Raw genomic sequence first — 20,582 nt, 5'->3', positions numbered from 1 at the left:
AATTTTTTGAACTAATTCTTGGTTCTTTTCTATGGTTCTCATAATACCCTTAGCTTCGCAATAATTCTTAGGCCTGGGGTGCTACAATGTCCCACTTGAAAATAGGACAGCGACTGACCTCGTAGTCACTTCCCGTTTTGGTCACCCATCGCTGTGGCCTTGGCTCATTTAACCCATTATGTCTTATTTTCTTGATTTACATTTAACCTTCATGTAATTGCTATTAATTTTTGTTTATGGCTTTTCTAGATGATTTAATTCTGATTCTAAGCCTCTTGACTATCTAGGCCGACACTAGTCACCGGAACAGTAAAATATACAGGACTATGCATGTAGGGGTGTTACAGGTGTGTGTTTATATTATGCATGTATAAGTGTTTTTACATTTTAATAAGATTTATAAATGCTAGAAAATGACTTTCTCTTCTGAAAAGAGGAAGTTATTTTCCTTTAAAATAGTTTAATTTTCTCTTTGACTAGAAAAATTATTTTTGATTGATCCATTTTCTGAGTGCTCCAAATGCTAAAAAATATAGGAAATATTTTCTAATTGAGCCTAAATTATTCCATGTAATAAGAAAATATTTTTTGCGAAACAAATAGAGCATGATTTATTCCATATAAAATGTCTCACATGAAATCATGATTTTATTATATCATTTGTCTTAATTTTTAAAGATCATTTTCAAGAATATGAACTTTTTGAAATTTAACTTTTTGAATTTTATGTACGTAATAAATAAATATATAAATAAATAAATAAATAAAATAATACTACAAATAATTTATTAGCAAAAATATATAAAAAAATTATAATAAAAATAAATTAAATAAAAAATAAGAAAGAAAAAGAAGATGAAGAAGAAATTAGATGAGAAAGAAAAAGAAAATGAAGAAGAAAAATAAGAATGAAAAAGATCATGAAGAAGAAAATAGATGATAAAAAAAAAGTTGATAAAAAGGAAAAATGAGAAAGAAAATAACTATGAAGAAAAAAAATACACAAGAAAGAAAAAATGATAAAAAAATATATTTAAAATGAAAAGATGATAAATAAAATGGATAAGAAAGAAAAAGATTATGAAAATGAGAGAAAAGAGAATAAAGAAAGAAAAAGATGAGTAGTGGGGAAAAAAAAAAAAAGAGTAGTGGTTTATATATGTCAATTAGTAAGTAATTTTGATAACCAATTGTCAATTGCTAATTTTTTTTTAAAAAAATTAAGCATAAATTTTTTGTGGAAAAATTTAGCAATTGATTCGCAATCGGTTGCTATTAGCAACCGATAAGTAAATTGTTTGCAAATAAAAAAAAAAAATTGGGAGTGAATTTTTGGAGAGAAATTTTACAATCGATTCCCTATTATTAGTAACTGATTTTGCAATAAACTTAAATCGATTGCTAATAATAATGAATTTTTACAACCGATTGCAAATTATTTGCTAAATTTTAGAGCCAATAAAAATAATTTTTTAATTTAGCAATCAATTAAGAAATCGATTGTTATTAGTAATCGATTTCTTAATACGTTTGTAATTATATATTTAAGGTTTTTCTAATATCGATTAACAACTGATTCTTAAATCGACTGCTAAATTTTTAAAAATTAACTATTTTGCTAAAACAAAAAAGAAATCACAAATCGGTTATTAATAGCAACCAATTTCAATCGCTTACGAAAATTGACGCAAAACTGATCATTTTTTAATAGTGGGCCTCAAGCTTGAGTCCCAATAAAAACTAAATAAAAAAATTAATAAAAGCTTAACTATTGTATGTAGTGAGTGAAAAGATAGGCAAAAATTTATGTGTTGACAACATTGACGTCAAAGATGTAGGTGACCGATAATGACATTTCTTTGTGTGGCCACATGCCTGAGATGATTAAGGGAATCCAAGGTTATAAAGGGATGCACGTCAAGGAGTTCCAAGTTGATTTGTTTCAATTAAGTTAGTTGAAACTCTCATATCTCTAAGTTTAAGTCCTAATAGAAACCAAATGGAGAAAAAAAAAAAAAGAATTTAATGGAATCTTAGTTATTGTAGGAAGTGACTAAAAAGGTGGTAGAAATATGTCTCTTTCCTGTGTTTACAAAGTTGAAGTAACGTAGATGGTGAGAATTGACATTTCTTTTGTATGGACAAGGGAATCCAATCTAAAGGGATGCATAGTAAGGAAGAGTTCCAAGTAGAGTTGTTTAAATGAAGTTGCTTGAGAAATTTGATAACTTTTCTTCCATATTTTTTTATTAAATTTGTGACTCAAAATCCTAGTGAGATTTAAAAGAGAACTTTTCCTAATTTGAATAAAAGAAATATTCTCATTTGGATTGAGGATTTTTTTTTTTTTTTTTTGCATATAGAGTAGTATTCTTATTTATTGTGATATTCCTAATTTGAGTAGTATTCCTATTTATATTACAGTTGAGGAGACTAACACTATAAATAGAAGTATTATGTAATGGTTATTCAACTTTGCCCATTGAGGAGAGAACATAATCTAAGAAGAAGGAACTTTTGTTCAGTGTAAAGATGGCTTTTGCCATTATGGTTGAAAACACCCTTGGTGGTGTATAAATGTTTCGAGGAGAAAAAGAGACATTAACTGGTATATTTACTATGTGTAGTTTATAATGAAAGATCTCTTTCGTGTAATTGGGTTTATGGATAGATAGCAAAAGCTTATAATTATTGATTATTTTGAAGAAAGTGAAAGATGGTATATGCTCATGGACGTAACTTTATGTTGAAAGGGTACACTGAGTAAATATTAATTAATTATTTATTTATTTATTTTATTTCTTTGTGGATTTAACTCTTCTGCAATTGCAACGAGGTAAAATTAATTATAACAACTGGTATCAGACTATGGGGATGATCTTGATGAGGTTGAATGTAGAGGCAGTGAGTTACACAACTTGGTTGTGTGATGCAAGGAAGTCACACGACCCTTTTGTGTAAAGAGAACTCTAGATCCAGAAGGTTACACGTCCATGTTACCCGACCATGTATCTGAAGTGTGAAATGAGTATTGTTGTCCACATACTCGTGTAATGCTCCACAACTGTGTTGATGTCAAGGTAATGGTGATATAAGCTCAAGGTGGTAGATCTAGAGTATTAAAATTAAGGTGGAACTCTTGATTTATTAAGAAAGTCGATGACATGAAAATTTTTGAAGAAAGAAGCAAGTTAAACCCAAGATTAAGATTTAAGAGTTGAAGACTCAAGTATGGAGATTTGATGATTGAAAAAACCTAAGAATTTTGAGATATGTAATGGTTGATGGATTGTGAGTTAAGGTGAAAATTGTTAGATTTACGACTCAAAATCCTATTATAATTTGGAAAAGACATTTTTTTAATTTGGGTAGGAGAAATATTCATCAATTGAAAGGAGAATTATTTCTTATATAAAGTACACCCTCATGTTATTAAGAATATTATGGAAAGGTTATTTGCCTATCAACTAATAGACAAAGGCCTTCGTCCATTAATGAAGAAAAGATATAGAATTCAAATGGAAAAGATACCTATTCGTTGATGAAAGGGCTATTGTCCATGTGGTTAAAGACCCTTGTGATGTATAATGTACGTAGTTAAATTTATAAACATATTTGGGTTATGTCTAGAGGAGTATAATAGAAATTAGGCAAAATGAAAATTTAACCCCTGAACTTTACCTCATATTAATATTAAGCCCCTATACTTTGCGTTCTGTATTTTAAACCCTTAAACTTGTAAAATTTAAACCCTTTTTTAATTGTTTGTTTGCGTATGTAGTTTATTTGTTGCAGTGTGTTGTGAATAGAAGGGGAAAAAAAATATGATTAGGAGAGAGAAGAAACAAAAAGACTTGTAATTTTATTAAAAAAAAAAAGATAAATGGCACATTCATAATTAGAAGGAGAAACAATGGTTCATTTGTTGTCGTTATTTTGTTTTCTTCTACCTCCCAACCTTGTTCTGTTTCTCTCTCTTCCAGTTCCAAACCCTAAAGAGAGACACACAAAATCACATAGCTTCAAAGAGAGAAAGCAAAATTAATAAAAATTGAAATTCATTTCTAATTTGTGAGAGAAATCAATCAAAAAGAGAGAAAATTTATCATATTTGAAAATACAATTTTCTTTTTCCCAATTTCAGTACCCATTTTCTCTTGGAAATTTAACTTTTCCTTAATTTATACATAAAGGAAAAGGATAAAGAACTCATCAAATGATTTTGAATTCATATCTCTTCTTCTATGCTTGCGTTGTAAAAAGCGTTTTCAGTTTTGATGTCCCATAAGAATAGTGGATATTTTTTGGATAATAACAAGCAAAAGGTCAAGCAGATTTGGAGGAAGCACATTTGGGTGATTTCGATATTGGATTTGGTTATTTGTTCTATTTTGTTTGGAATTTGGTTGTGGGTTTGTAAGAGTTTTAAATGCATTGATAGTTGAATTAGGAGGACAGAGATCAAATAACACATTTGGGAAAAAAAAGTGTAAAGGGTTTACCATTTGCTGAGTTCTATTTCCTTTACTCTCAGTTAAAAAAATGGTATAATGTTAATAAATTTAAAAGTTTAAAGACTTAAAATGTAAGATGTAAAATATACAGGCTTAATGTTAACGTGAAGTAAAATTCACGGATTTAAATATGCATTTTGCCTAGAAATTAACTTATACATTTTTACCATGAATATATTGTAATAAGGGATTTATTTAGTACAATTAGGTTGATGGGTACATAAATCATTTAAGCTTGTAGTTATTGATTTTATTAAAGATAATGAAAGATAACATATGCCCAAAGTCCATAGACGTAACTTTATCTTAAGAGAGTGAATTACATAAATTGTTATGGATATTTTACTTTGTTAAACGCTTCTCTGGCCTCAACGAGGTGGCAATTAGTTTCAACATTTTTTACTTCAAAATTAGAAATAGATATCTAGTAATGATTGAATTGATGGACCATTACAACTTCGTAATTGATATTTCTTTTTTCCTTTTTTTTATTTTTTTTAAATTGAAAAAAAGAACTCATAATTAAAAAAAAAAAAGATATTGTGGTGGGTATAAAGATAAGTATCATATCGTTGAGCTTGAATTAAAAAAAAAAAAAAAAAAAAAAAAAAAAAAAAAAAAAACTTAATAAATTCTCAAGTACCGTATGAAGTGACTACAAGCAGAAATATGTCTCTTTCCTGTGTTCACAACATTGAAGTAAAAGATGCAGGCGATGAAAACTAAGAACTGGCATTTCATTGTATAGCTACATCCCTGAGATGACAAAGGGAACCCAAGTTTATTTCTAAAGGAATGCACAGTAATTAAGGAGCTCTAAGTAGAGTTGTTTCATCGAAGCTGCTTAAGACTCATATCTCTGAGTTTAAATGCCAATAGAAACCAAAGGTAAATATATATATATATTTACCTTTGGTTTCTATTGGCATTTAAACTCAGAGATATGAGTTATTGTATGAAGTGACTAATTAGTTGGCAGAAGTATGTCCCTTTCATGAGTTCACAACGTTGAAATTAAAAATGTAGGTGGTGAGAGTTGACATTTCTGTGTGGTCACATGCCTGAGATAACCAAGGATCCGCAGTTAGGAATAGACAGTTGTTTCAATGATGCTAGTCTCAATACTAAAAATAATGCTGTCAGTGTTACGTGAGTAGTTGGGGGCTGCAAAATAATTAATTTTGGATAAAGTCAAATGTAAGCATGTCAATTTATAATATCAATAGTTCTATGCTTTCCTCATCTAATCATTTGGTTTCAGAAGATCTACTTACTATACACAATTACTTGACAGTAACGATTCATGGAGGTAGTTGAGAAATATTCCACAGATTTAATATTTTAACTTCAAAAATGCCAACAAGGTGAATCTTGCATTGAAAATTATAAATACTGCAAGGTCTGCAGCGCTTGTTGTAGAATATAAGCCTCACATGCAAGCTCCCACATAAACATATCCAAATGGAATCCTCCTCCATGATGATTTGCCTACCTCTTCTTTGTTTAATCACCTTCTGCCTCTGGAAGTTGTTCTTTAGGAATAGAGAAAACTGCTGCTATATGCTGCACTATGAGTGCTACAAGGGTGCTGCAAGAAATTTGACAAATTACAACGGTTAAAATTGTCACTAAATATTGTATATTTGTCATTAAAAATTTTTGGTAACAAAATATTTTCATCATATTGATTGTCATGATAATCGCGTAATATAATATATAATATGGCAAATATTATTATTGTCATGAAAGAATACCCTGATGAAGAGAAAATTGATTGTTATGAAAGTTTATATCTTTAGTGACTTATAAATTGTCATAATTTACGTCCAATTTTTGTCTTTTAATGTTCATTTCGTCAATAAAGCTTTCATTTTTTATTATGAATGGTTGACTTTGTCACTCAACAAATAACTCTTTTGCGACAAAAAAATAAATTGTCACAAAATCTTATATCTTTAATGATATATATTTTGTCATAATTTACGTTTTTTTTATTATTTAATTATTCATTTCGTCATTCAAGCTTATATTTTCAATTACGAATTGTTCAATTTATCACTACTAAATAATATTTATTTATTGACGATAGCAAAAGCATAATAATATTGTGATATTTTTAATAACACTAAAGTTTTCATAATTTGTTTTGAAATTTTGTCACATTAAAATTTATTTCATCATTAAAAACCCTCTTATAATGATAAATTTAGTAACGACTTATATTTGTTACTTAAAAATTTTGCAAATAGTGACAATTTAGAATTAAATTGTCACCAAAATATTGTAGTTACCGATTCAATTATTATAAAATTTTTCACGTCAAATATTAAAAAAAATAAAATTATTTCAAAATATAATAGCTAAAAAATTACTGAAAGAACATAACAATAACTTGTAGAATAACTGGTTGTTATTTTTTGTGGCTTGAATTTTGAATATATTTTTCATGGACCTAAATAATGACCTAACCCAAAAGTTTCGCGCTGCGACCCGATTGGGATAAAAAGTGAAATATGAAGTGGTAGCAAAGGGCACGGACTGATAGGCTCAGGCCCAAAGCCCAAACTGATCTCTTTGGAGGTGTAGGGGCAACACCCTCGCGGTATGGACCAATATAAATATTGTAATATTCTGTCATTTACAGTAGAGTTGTGAGATATTTAGAAAACACATTGGAGTTAGGGTTTGAGAGTTCTGAGTGATTGTATCTTGCTCTTTTCATCATAGTGGAACTTTTTCTCTTATCTTGCCCATAGACGTAGACTTTACTATTGAACTACGTTAAATCCTATGTTATTCTCTTCTCTTTTTTATATTGTGTGATTGTGCAATTTATGTGTATACCTTAGATTTGCGTACTTATTATAACACTGATTTTATTATTGCAATATAAATAAAACAATAATTAATGGATTAACAAAATATTTTCATCACAAAAAGTAACTTTACAAAGTAATATTAAATAGATTTCATAAAACTGGTTACAATTCCATTTTCAACAAGCTAAGGTAACACAATTAACCTTCTCATTCCTAATCAGCTTACATCCTTCAATAGATTCAATAGTTGAGAAAACCTCTTGAAGGAGGGGTTTCATAACTAAAGCGTCAATGTTACCCACATACCTGTAATAAGAAGCACAGAATAAGAATCCTATCAATAAACAAATTCAAAAGCACAATCAAATAACATAAACAACCTATACAAAAAAAAAAAAAAAAAAAAGTGAATATAGAAAGTTTGTCATATAGCATAAATTAAAAGGAAAGAATAAGGGTGTGAAAATGTCACGACCCAAAATTCTGAACCGTGACCGGCGCATAATTTAAGTATTCTTAAATCATGCAAGCCTTATCAGAGTATCTTGAATAAATATATTGTCACTTACTAATCTCAAAAATAGACAAAATCCAAATAAACAAAATGCTGAATAAACATTATAAATATCCCATAGGTAAACTGCGGAGTCTCTACAGATTTCAATAAAAACTTAAACTGTTCAATAAACTAAACTAATTATTAGCCCGAGAAAACATGAATTCGGGCATACCATGAAAACCAATCAAAGTTGTCCCTCTCCAGAAAATGAACTGAATATTTGGATCAATTGCGAATTCTCACGATCCAAGCAGGATAATGACAGAGAAAACGTGGTTTGAGCTAGATGCTCAGTGAATGATAATTATAGCACACAACGGAATAGGAACAGGCAGACGTTTGATTAATTTCACAATAAATTTTCTATTCAATAAAATCATGCTCATGCTGTCAAAATCATTAATAAAATAACTTCATAAAACATATATATATATAAAAATTCATTCAATAAAAATTTTAGGGTACAGTGCACCAGGATGATGATACCCCACATCACCAAAGGCCAGATGGTAAGCGTGCTACCAGATATCAGATACCTTCCTCCTCCTTCACAGATATCAATGCATATGATACTAATGCAAACCAAAAACTGCAATGATGCATGACTCAATAATGTAACCTAATACCGTGATAGTCCACACGGCGGGGCCAGATAACAGAAACAGATACTGGGCACAGGTACCAATTCAAAATAGAAAATCAATTTGTACAAATCAATCAAAATCAATAAAAAATTTCAGAATAACTGATAGTGCAATTCCAATAGTGTATTTCAATAGTTTCAGAGAGTCAATAAAATCAAATCAATCTCAAATCAATTCAATAACACATCGGTAAATCTTATAGTCAAATATCAATCAATATTAATACATTAAAGGCCTGTTCCTGGAATCCTAATGGGTCTAATGCAGAGATAGTTGACAAAAATCAATTATTTAATCAAAATCGAAATAAAATTCAATAATAAAATAAAACTGTAGAAAATCACATATAAAATAATTGTTAAAATATTAATTTAAAATTTCATTTAATAATAAACTTAATGCTAAGAAATTTTGAAAGGGACTAAAACGGTGCCATGTACTATAATTACCACTCACCTGGAACCTTTAAGACAATAATTATTTTCAATGGAAGAGAGACAATTTTAACTGACTGATTGAATATTTGAATCTCCTACATACCCAAAATATAAAAGAAAAATATTAAATAATAATAAAATAAAATAACTTATATATATATATATATATATATATATATATATATATATATATATATGAACAGGGACGCTTCAATTGTCATGTGAACAGGGACGCTTCCAAAAACAAATATATATATATATATGAACAAGGACGGGACGGACGGAACGCTTCAATTGTTGCCGAATATATATATATAATCTAAATTTAAAGATATTATCTCACAGTAATTATGATCAATCCAATTCGATACTAATGATCAAAGAAAATAAATAAATAAATTTCTAGGGTAGTTTTAACAAATCAATGAAAGAAAATAAAATCAAATCCATCCATTATTGAATAAAGAATGAGAATTTTTACCTTGAAAACAGAATCGAACGTGATGAATAGAGAAGGAAAAACTTAGGGATTCTCTATTTGAGAGTATTTGATAGAAAAAGGGGGTGACAAACAGGTTTTGAGAGCAAAGTTTAGCAGAAGAGATGATTAGGGTATATATATATTTCAAGAGTTCTATTAGGTGTAGGATGGGATAAGAGTTATTATTGAACTGGTTTGTTCAGATTACAGATATATATTTAATTTCAAAAATAATATTTATATATATCTAGAAATAAATAAGCAGACCATCCAATAAAATATATATATTTTTTATAAATATGTTCAATTATTATTAGTTAATTAAAATAAAATAATAATAAATAATAAATGTATATGGATTTCCACATACTTCCCCCCTTAAAAAAAAATTCGGTCCCCGAATTTGAATAGATAAAATTCTAACCTAAAGAATCAAATACGTGAAGATATTTGGCTCGCATTTCAGATTCTGCCTCCCATGTGGCCTCACTACTTGAGTGATTATGCCACAAGACTTTGACCAAAGCCACTTCCTTAGACCGAAGTTTCCTAATTTGTCGATCTAAAATCTTTACTGGTTGCTCCTCATATGACATATCATCCCTAAATTGCATGGTTTGAGGTTGTAAAACATGAGATGGGTCTGGTACATACTTCCTAAGCATCGAAATATGGAAAACTGGATGTACATGTGCAAAACCAGGTGGAAGCAACTGCTCCAATTCTCTCCAAAATTTCAAATGGACCAACAAAACGAGGGCTAAGCTTCCCTTTCTTCCCAAACCTCATGATTCCTTTCATAGGGGAAACTCTCAGAAATACATGATCACCAATCATAAATTCTACATCTTTACGCTTAGGGTCAACATAACTTCTCTGTCGACTTTGAGCAGTCAAAAGTCGATCACGAATTAGTCGAACCTTCTCTGAAGTTAATTATATCAACTCTGGTCTAGTAAGCCTTCTTTCTCCAACTTCATCCCAACAAATCGGTGACCTACACTTTCAACCATATAATGCCTCATATGGAGCCATCTCTATACTTGCCTGATAACTGTTATTATAAGCAAACTCCACTAAAGACAAGTGATGATCCCAACAGCCACCAAAATCCATAACGCATGCACGAAGCATGTTCTCTAATGTCTGTATGGTCCTTTCTGACTGTCCATCCGTCTGAGGGTGAAAAGCAGTACTAAAGTCTACTCGTGTTCCTAAAGCTTCTTGGAATTTCTTCCAAAATTGAGAAGTAAACTGAGTACCACGATCAGAGACAATGGAAACTGGAACTCCATGAAGACTAACAATCTTGTTTATATACAACTGTGCAAGTTTAGCAAAGTCATATGTAGTCTTCACCGAAAGAAAATGAGCAGATTTTGTCAATCTGTCCACTATCACCCAGATTGCGTTATAACCACCTCGTGTACTAGGTAAACCCACAACAAAGTCCATGGCAATATGCTCCCACTTCCACTCGGGAATAGGCAATGGCTGAAGTAACCCAGATGGTCTCTGATGTTCTGCCTTAACCTGCTGACAAGTCAAACATTTAGCAACAAAGTCTGCAACATCCCTCTTCATGCCACCCCACCAATAATGCTCCCTTAAATCACGGTACATCTTAGTTGAACCTGGGTGTACTGTGTAAGCAGAATGGTGTGCCTCCTCCATGATTTCTCTTCTCAACTCATCAATATTATAGACACAAAGTCTAGTGCCATAACGAAGAACTCCATCATCATTCAACATGAATCCTTGAGCTTGGCCTTGATGAATATTATCTATAATCTCACACAGCTGAGAATCCCTTTTTTTTTTTTAGCAGCCTTAATTCGATCAATCAAGATAGGCCTAACTCGAAAATGTGCTAAGAATGATCCAGCTATGATTTCAAACTCTACTCCCTGATCTAGCAACTCATGTAATTTACCAATCAAAGGCCTCATCTTGGTAGATATATGGGCTAAACTACCAGAAGACTTCCTGCTTAGAGCATCAGCCACTACATTAGCTTTTCCAGGATGATACTGTATGGTGCAATCATAATCCTTCAACAATTATACCCATCTCCTTTGCCTAAGATTAAGATCACGTTGGTCAAATATGTATTTGAGACTTTTGTGGTCAGTGAAGATTTCACAAGTCTCATCATACAGATAGTGCCTCCAGATTTTCAAAGCAAAAATTACTGCAGCCATTTCCAAATCATGAGTTGGATAATTCTGCTCGTGCATTTTCAACTGATGAAAAGCATACGCAATAACCCGTCCATGTTGCATCAAAACACATCCTAAACCAATCCTAGAAGCATCACAATATACTACATAACCCCCTGATCCAGATGGAAGGGCTAACACTGGTGCTGTAGTTAAGCGAATCTTAAGCACCTGAAAACTTTTTTCACAAGCCTCAGACCACTGAAATTTCACATTCTTCTGTGTCAACTTAGTTAAAGGTGCTGCAATACGAGAGAAGTCTTGAACAAACTGTCTATAATACCCTGCTAAACCCAAGAAACTACGAATCTCTGACACAGTCGTGGGTCTAGGCCAATGAAGCACTGCCTCAACTTTCTTCTTATCAACGCACACCCCATCCTTAGATACTGTATGGCCTAGGAAAGCCACACTATCTAACCAAAACTCACATTTTGAGAACTTGGCATATAGCTTGCGTTCTCGTAAGGTCTGAAGGACAATTCTCAAATGCTGTTCATGCTCCTCCTTACTCTTTGAGTACACTAGAATGTTATCGATGAATACTATAACAAATTGATCTAAGAAAGGCTTGAAAACTCTGTTCATGAGATCCATAAAAGCGGCCGGAGCATTGGTAAGACTAAAAGACATTACAAGAAATTCATAGTGTCCATACCTAGTCCTAAAGGCCGTCTTGAGTATGTCTTCTTTCTTGACCCTCAATTGATGATACCCAGATCGAAGATCAATCTTGGAAAAATACTTTGCATCTTGAAGTTGGTCAAATAGGTCATCTATGCGTGGAAGAGGATACTTATTACGCACAGTTACCTTATTCAATTGCCTATAATCAATGCACATTCTCAAAAACCCATCCTTCTTCCGTACAAATAACACAGGAGCACCCCATGGAGAAACACTAGGGCGAATGAACCCCTTATCTAGTAGGTCTTGTAGTTACTCCTTCAAATCCTTAAGTTCTGCGGGTGCCATACAATAAGGTGGCATAGATATGGGCTCAGTTCCAGGGACTAAGTCTATACTAAACTCTACCTCTCGCTCCGGGGGTAAACCTGATAAATCTTCTGGAAACACATCAGGAAACTCCTTAACCACTGCAACATTCTCCAAACCTGCACCTTCTACCTGAACATCTCTAACATAAGCTAGATACCCCTTACACCTCTTTCGCAATAATCGTCTAGCACTCACTACTGAGATAAAATTACTAAAGGCTATACTGTGATCTCCCTGAAATTGAAATTCTTCCTCCCCAGGAATTTTAAAGAGTACCACTTTATTATGACAATCCAATGAAACGTGATAAGTGGCTAACTAATCCATGCCTAAAATCTCATCAAACTCAAATATATCTAAAGAAATAAGATCTGTAGCTAATTTCCTATCTCCAATGTGAACTATACATCCCCTATACACCATATCAGTGTCTATTGCGTTCCTTATAGGTGTTGATACAGATAAAGGATACTCTAACAAAGTAGGTGGTATACTAAATATCATGGAAAAGTATGGAGAAACAAAGGAATGGTTGTGCCCCAGTCTTAGCCATAGGCATTTGTTCAGATGTCTGATTAATAGTTTGAGGTGGTACCTCCCCTGTTGGATCAAGGTTTGCACCATTAAGACCCTTGGCCCTAGTTCTTCTCTTACGTCTAACAGACCCAGGCACCTATTCATTTTAATAAACAAGCATCAAATTTGAAAATGTGAGCCAAATTAAGACAGGTGAAAAAAAGTACGAAGGACGCAGATATCTGAAGCAATGATAAACTGAAAAGACGTTAAGGATCCTATACTCCGCAAGTTTACTAGACCCCAACCGAGCTCTGATACCAACTTTGTCACGACCCAAAATTCTGAACCGTGACCGGCGCATAATTTAAGTATTCTTAAATCATGCAAGCCTTATCAGAGTATCTTGAATAAATATATTGTCACTTACTAATCTAAAAAATAGACAAAATCCAAATAAACAAAATGCTGAATAAACATTATAAATATCCCATAGGTAAACTGCGGAGTCTCTACAGATTTCAATAAAAACTTAAACTGTTCAATAAACTAAACTAATTATTAGCCCGAGAAAACATGAATTCGGGCATACCATGAGAACCAATCAAAGTTGTCCCTCTCCAGAAAATAAACTGAATATTTGGATCTTGCGAATTCTACGATCTAAAGCAGATAATGCATGAGAAAACGTGGTTTGAGCTAGATGCTCAGTGAATGATAATTATAGCACACAACGGAATAGGAACAGGCAGACGCTTGATTAATTTCACAATAAATTTTCTATTCAATAAAATCATGCTCATGCTGTCAAAATCATTAATAAAATAACTTCATAAAACATATATATATAAAAAAATTCATTCAATAAAAATAAAATAAAATAACTTATATATATATATATATGAACAGGGACGCTTCAATTGTTATGTGAACAAGGACGCTTCCAAAAACAAATATATATATATATATATATATATATATATATATATATATATATATATATATATATATATATATATATATATGAACAAGGACGGGACGGACGGAACGCTTCAATTGTTGCCGAATATATATATATAATCTAAATTTAAAGATATTATCTCACAGTAATTATGATCAATCCAATTCGATACTAATGATCAAAGAAAATAAATAAATAAATTTCTAGGGTAGTTGTAACAAATCAATGAAAGAAAATAAAATCAAATCCATCCATTATTGAATAAAGAATGAGAATTTTTACCTTGAAAACAGAATCGAACGTGATGAATAGAGAAGGAAAAACTTAGGGATTCTCTATTTGAGAGTATTTGATAGAAAAAGGGGGTGACAAACAGGTTTTGAGAGCAAAGTTTAGCAGAAGAGATGATTAGGGTATATATATATTTCAAGAGTTCTATTAGGTGTAGGATGGGATAAGAGTTATTATTGAACTGGTTTGTTCAGATTACAGATATATATTTAATTTCAAAAATAATATTTATATATATCTAGAAATAAATAAACAGACCATCCAATAAAATATATATATTTTTTATAAATATGTTCAATTATTATTAGTTAATTAAAATAAAATAATAATAAATAATAAATGTATATGGATTTCCACAGAAAATCACATAGTAAGTGGACAAAAACTTAATTAAAAGTGAATAATAATTATAATAATCAACATAGAGACTAAAGTTTTCATTATTAGTATACTTACAAGTTCACCCAAATAAGGCATGAATGCTACAACAGCTAATAAAATATTAAAGGGAATTCCTTTTCTGATATAATAATAATAATAATAATAATAATAATAATAATAATAATAAAGGAGAAAAGGCTACTACACTCACACAATGCAGCACGCACTTGAATCAAAGCCAGGAGGCAAATTTTCTCTCAAGATAGGCTTTATCTGCAATAATAATAATAATAATAATAATAATAATAATAATAATAAAGGCTGCTACACTCACACAATGCAGCACACACTTGAATCAAAGCCAGGAGGCAAATTTCTTCTCAAGACAGGCTCTATTTGCAAAAATTTTAAAAAAAAGAATCCCAAACCTTAAAACCCTAGACTCCCATAAAAGCTTAAGAAAAAAAAATTATTATTGTAAATGTAAAATCCTAAACTCCTTGTGGTAGATGCTTGTTATGAGCAAATATTGTAAAAGAGGATCTCAATCAAAGCAGTTAGGTACAAAGCCACACTCTTTAAATTCATCAATTTAACTATTCTATCAATCAGTTATCACCAAAATCCCTAGATAAACCTTCATTCCCCAAACGGCCAACAACCACTTAATAAGAAGTCACAACTTAAAGCAAAGCCTTTTATAATTATACCTACAATAATTTCAAAATAATAATAATAATAGTAATAAAAAATTAATGGAATAAGGATCGATTTGCCCTCTGTACTTATTGGGGAAGTTCAATTTAGGCCATTTTTAACTTTTGGTTCAATTTAACCCAAGTTTTAGTTTATGCTCAAATTAGCCCAATTGATTAATATGTGTCATTTTCTAATAGTTAATTATTTTTTAAAAATAAATATTATTTTTATATTGTATAATTATTTAAATAAAAAATAAAAATATTATTTTTATTATTCAATATTATTAATTAAACTGAAAATATAAAAAAAAATATCTTTATATATTCATATAATTAATTAAAATTAAAAATTATTACTATAATTAATTTTAATTATTTAAATGAAAAAATATAATTTTTGTATTTCATGCTTTTAATTTAAAATTAGAAAATTATAATTAAATAAAACTAAAAATATTATTTTTTTCATATTATTAATTAATATTAAAAAAGTAAAATATAAAATTAACTAATTATAGTTAATTAATTAAGATTAAAAAAAATTAATATTAAAAAATAATTAACTTTAAAAATATTTAAAAAAAATTAAGAAAAAAGCAACTCACACATCAAAGTGGTGAGTGAGTTACACCTTTCTTAAATTTGAGTTAAATTGAACATAAATTAAAATTTTTAAATTAAATTAAATTAAAAATTAAAATTAAGTTAAATTGAATTTCTCCAATAAATACAGAAAAGAAATTAGATTTTATTTTAAAAAAAAGTTAATGAAATTTTATTTTTTTTATTGATTTAATGGAAATTTAATTAGGATTCTAATAGTAAAAATTAATTTATATAATTAATAAAAAATTAAAAAATAAATTATTTAATTTTAAAATTATAAAAATTAAATGATAGATTTTATTATATATCCAGATTAAATTGTAATTTATTTATAATTTAATTTTAATTTTAAATGCAAAGGAAAAGAAATTTGAACATGCGTGAAAGCGTACTCTGACGTGGCTGATATTCATCTGATCAAGTGATATGTGTTGTGGCAGAAATTTATTGGTCAGACTTCAATCCTGATATGAGCAAGACTTCGGGCGCAGATGATTGGAATATGGAGAACACTTTCCCAAATGAATAGCCGATTTTTGCCTAACCGATTTATATATTTTTTTTTTTTTACAAAAATTTCAAATTAATTTCTTCCCATTTATTACAATCAGAAATTATTAAGATTCCACGTAGATTTAAGATAATTTTTAAAAGTGAATTATATTAAATTTATTTTTTAAAAATAATATTAAAATTTTTTAATTAATATTTAAATACCTTATAAATATTTTACACTCTAAATATTTAATTTTAAATATAAAAAAAATATATTAAAATTTCACATAAATTTAAAACAAGAGTAACATATTCTTTATATATTCTTAAACGCTTTTCCCTTTTTCCTGTTTCCTTTTTACATTAACTTCTAAAAGTGAGTTGACTTTGATCGATTTCCTTAAGAAAAATATCTAAATCTGATGAAAATTATTTTCTGATCGTTGAAATCCCGAGATCAAATGAGCAGTAGCAAGCACTTACCAATGGCGTGCATGTTGGAATCCCATTTGGCGCCATTAATTCCCAACGTCAAACAACCCATAGCAAGCAGTTGCCTCTGGGCATGGTATGGCTGACAACGAAACCGCACTACAGTCTAGTCAATTTAACGACCCACCATTATTGCATTGACAAAATAACAATAGATTTCCACTACATTGGCTCCCAGTCCCCACCCTTTTATGACATAGGTCCACCTTGCACACAGCCATTGTAGAGCTGTACAGCATGAAACCCGTAATTGACAAACTCTATGATATCTAACTTGAGAGTTGGTGGACCGATGTGAGGACATTAGATTAGACGTCACGAGCACGGCAGCGTGCTTCCATTGTCAATTCAATTATATAAATATTTGTTAATTAGAAAAAAAATATTTACTAATGATATAAATTATAATTACTTTTTTATTAATTATATTAAATTTTTAATTACTTAAATAATATATATATCTTTTTATTGTTAATTTATAAATTAATATCAAATAATATCTAAATGAAAACTTTCTATTGATTTAATTACATCAAATAATCGAATCACAATTCAACTATCTCTATTTTCTATTATATTTTAATTCAACTTAATTTAATTAACATTTTAAAAATAAAAAAAATGTAATCAATGAAAATGCAATTTGATTCATTTAAATGAATATTCACTTCTAAAATATTTTACGCGGGCAAAGTAATTCTATGACTCAATAAAATTAATATATTAACATTTTATTTTATTTTATTTTATTCTATAATAAAATTCATTTTATTTGTAAATATAGAATTTATTTACAAATATAATAACTGATCCAAATTACTTGTAAATATGTAAGCACACATTATTGAAGTCTATGGATTAATTAAAGAAAATTTTTAAATATCATTACAAAAAATATAAAAATTATTTTAGTATTTTATATTTTTGTAATTACGATATATTAAATTTAATTTTTAATTTTTAATTAATAATATAATAAATTATTTTTTTTATTAATAATTATAAAATTAATAACTCGTAATAAATATATATATATAAATTTTTTAAAAAAGAAGCAATTTAAACCCAAGATTAAGATTTAAGAGTTGAAGATTTGAAAGGTTTAAACTTTAGTATGGAGATTTGATAATTGAAAAAAATCTAAGAATTTTAAGGTATGCAATGGTTGATAGATTTTAAGTTAGGTGAAGATTATTAGATTTAATTTGGAAAATACTTTTTCTTAATTTGAGTAGGAGAAATATTTATCAATTGAAAGGAGAATTATTTCTTATATAGAGTAGACCCTCACATTATTAAGAGTATTATGGAAAGGTTATTTATTTATTAACTAATAGAGAAAGGCCTTATCCATTGATGAAGAAAAGATATAGAATTCAAATGGAAAAGATTCCTATCCATTGTTGAAAGGGCTATTGTCCATGTGGTTCCTTGTGATGTATAATGAACGTAGTTAAATTTGTAAACATATTTGGGTTACGTCTAGAGGAGTATAATAGAAATTAGGCAAAATGCATATTTAACCCCTTAACTTTACTTCATATTAACATTAAGCTCTTATACTTTGCGTTTTGTATTTTAAACCCTTAAACTTATAAATTTTAAACCCTTTTTTAACTATTCGTTTGCATGTATAGTTCATTTGCGGTGTGTGGTGAGTAGAAGGGAAAAAAATAATCTGATTAGGGGAGAGAACGAAATAAAAAAAAAAAAGACTTTTAATTTTATTAAAAAAAAAAAGATAAATGGCACACTAGTAATTAGAAGGAGAAACAACGGTTCATTTGTTGTTATTTTGTTTTCTTCTACCTCCCAACCTTATTCTATTTCTCTCTCTTTTATTTCCAAACCCTAAAGAGAGACACAAAATTGCATAGCTTCAAAGACAGAAAAAGAGAGAAAATAATAAAAATTGAAATTCATTTCAAATTTGTATGAGAAATCAATCGAATCAATAAAAAAAAAAAGAGAAAATTTATCATATTTGCAATGCAATTTTCTTTTTCCCTATTTCAGTACCCATTTTCTCTTAGAAATTTAACTTTTCCTTGATTTATAAATAAAGGAAAAGGATAAAAAAACTCATCAAATGATTTTGAATTCACACCTCTTCTCTTATGCTTGCGTTGTAGAAAGACACACAATCATTTTGGCATTTTCAGTTTTGATGTCCCATAAGAATGGTGGGTATTTTTTGGGTGAAAACAAGCAAAAGGTCAAGCAAATTTGAAGGAAGCACATTTGGGTGATTTCAATATTGGATTTGGTTATTTATTCTGTTTTGTTTGGAATTTGGTTGTGGGTTTGTAAGAGTTTTAAATACATTGATAGTTGAAACAGGAGAATATAGATCAAATAACACATTTGGAAGAAAAAAGTGTAAAGGTTTTACCATTTGCTGAGTTGGATTTCCTTGACTCAGTTAAAAAAAAATGGTATAATGTCAACAAATTTAAAAATTTAAGGACTTAAAATGTAGAACGCAAAGTATAGGGACTTAATGTTAACATGAATTAAAATTCACGAGCTTAATTATGAATTTTGCCTAAAAATTAACTAATACATATTTGCCATGGATATACTATAATAAGGGATCTATTGGGTGTAATTAGGTTGATGGGTACGTAGATCGTTTAAGCTTGTGATTATTGAACTTATTGAATATAATGGAAGATAACATATGCCTGTAGTCCATTGACATAACTTTATCTTAAAAGAGTGAATTACGTAAATTATTATGGATATTTTGCTTTGTTAAACGCTCCTCCGGCCTCAACGAGGTGGCAATTAGTTTCAACATTTTTACTTCAAAATTAGAAATAGACATCTAGTAATGGTTGAAGTGACTACAAGCAAAAATGTGTCTTTTTCCTTGGTTCACAACATTGAAGTAAAATATGTAGGCGATGAAAATTAAGAACTGACATTTCTTTCTATGGCTACATGCCTGAGACGACTAAGGGAATCCAAGTTTATTTCTAAAGGAATGCACAATAAGGAGTTCTAAGTAGAGTTGTTTCATTGAAGCTGCTTAAGACTCACATCTCCGAGTTTAAATGCCAATGGAAACCAGAGGGGAAAAAAAAAAATATATATATATATATATATATATATATATATATATATGAAGTGACTAACAAGTTGGCAGAAATATGTCTCTTTCACGAGTTCACAACGTTGAAATGAAAGATGTAGGTGGTGAGAATTAACATTTCCGTATGGCTGCATGCCTGAGATAACCAAGGATGCGAAGTAAGGAATAGACAGTTTTTTCAATGATGCTAGTGTCAGTACTAAAAATAATAGTGTCAGCGTTACATAAGTAGTTGGGGGCTGCAAAATAATTAATTTTGGATAAATTCAAATGTAAGCATGTCGATTTATAATATCAATGATTCTGTGCTTTCCTCATCTAGTCATTTGGTTTCAGAAGACCCACTTACTATAAATAATTGCTTGACAGTTAG

Source organism: Hevea brasiliensis, chromosome 14 (genome assembly GCF_030052815.1).
Source record: "Hevea brasiliensis isolate MT/VB/25A 57/8 chromosome 14, ASM3005281v1, whole genome shotgun sequence".
Taxonomy (NCBI): Eukaryota; Viridiplantae; Streptophyta; class Magnoliopsida; order Malpighiales; family Euphorbiaceae; genus Hevea; species Hevea brasiliensis.
The sequence above is the reverse complement of the archived record's forward strand: the minus strand, read 5'-3'. Positions refer to the sequence as shown.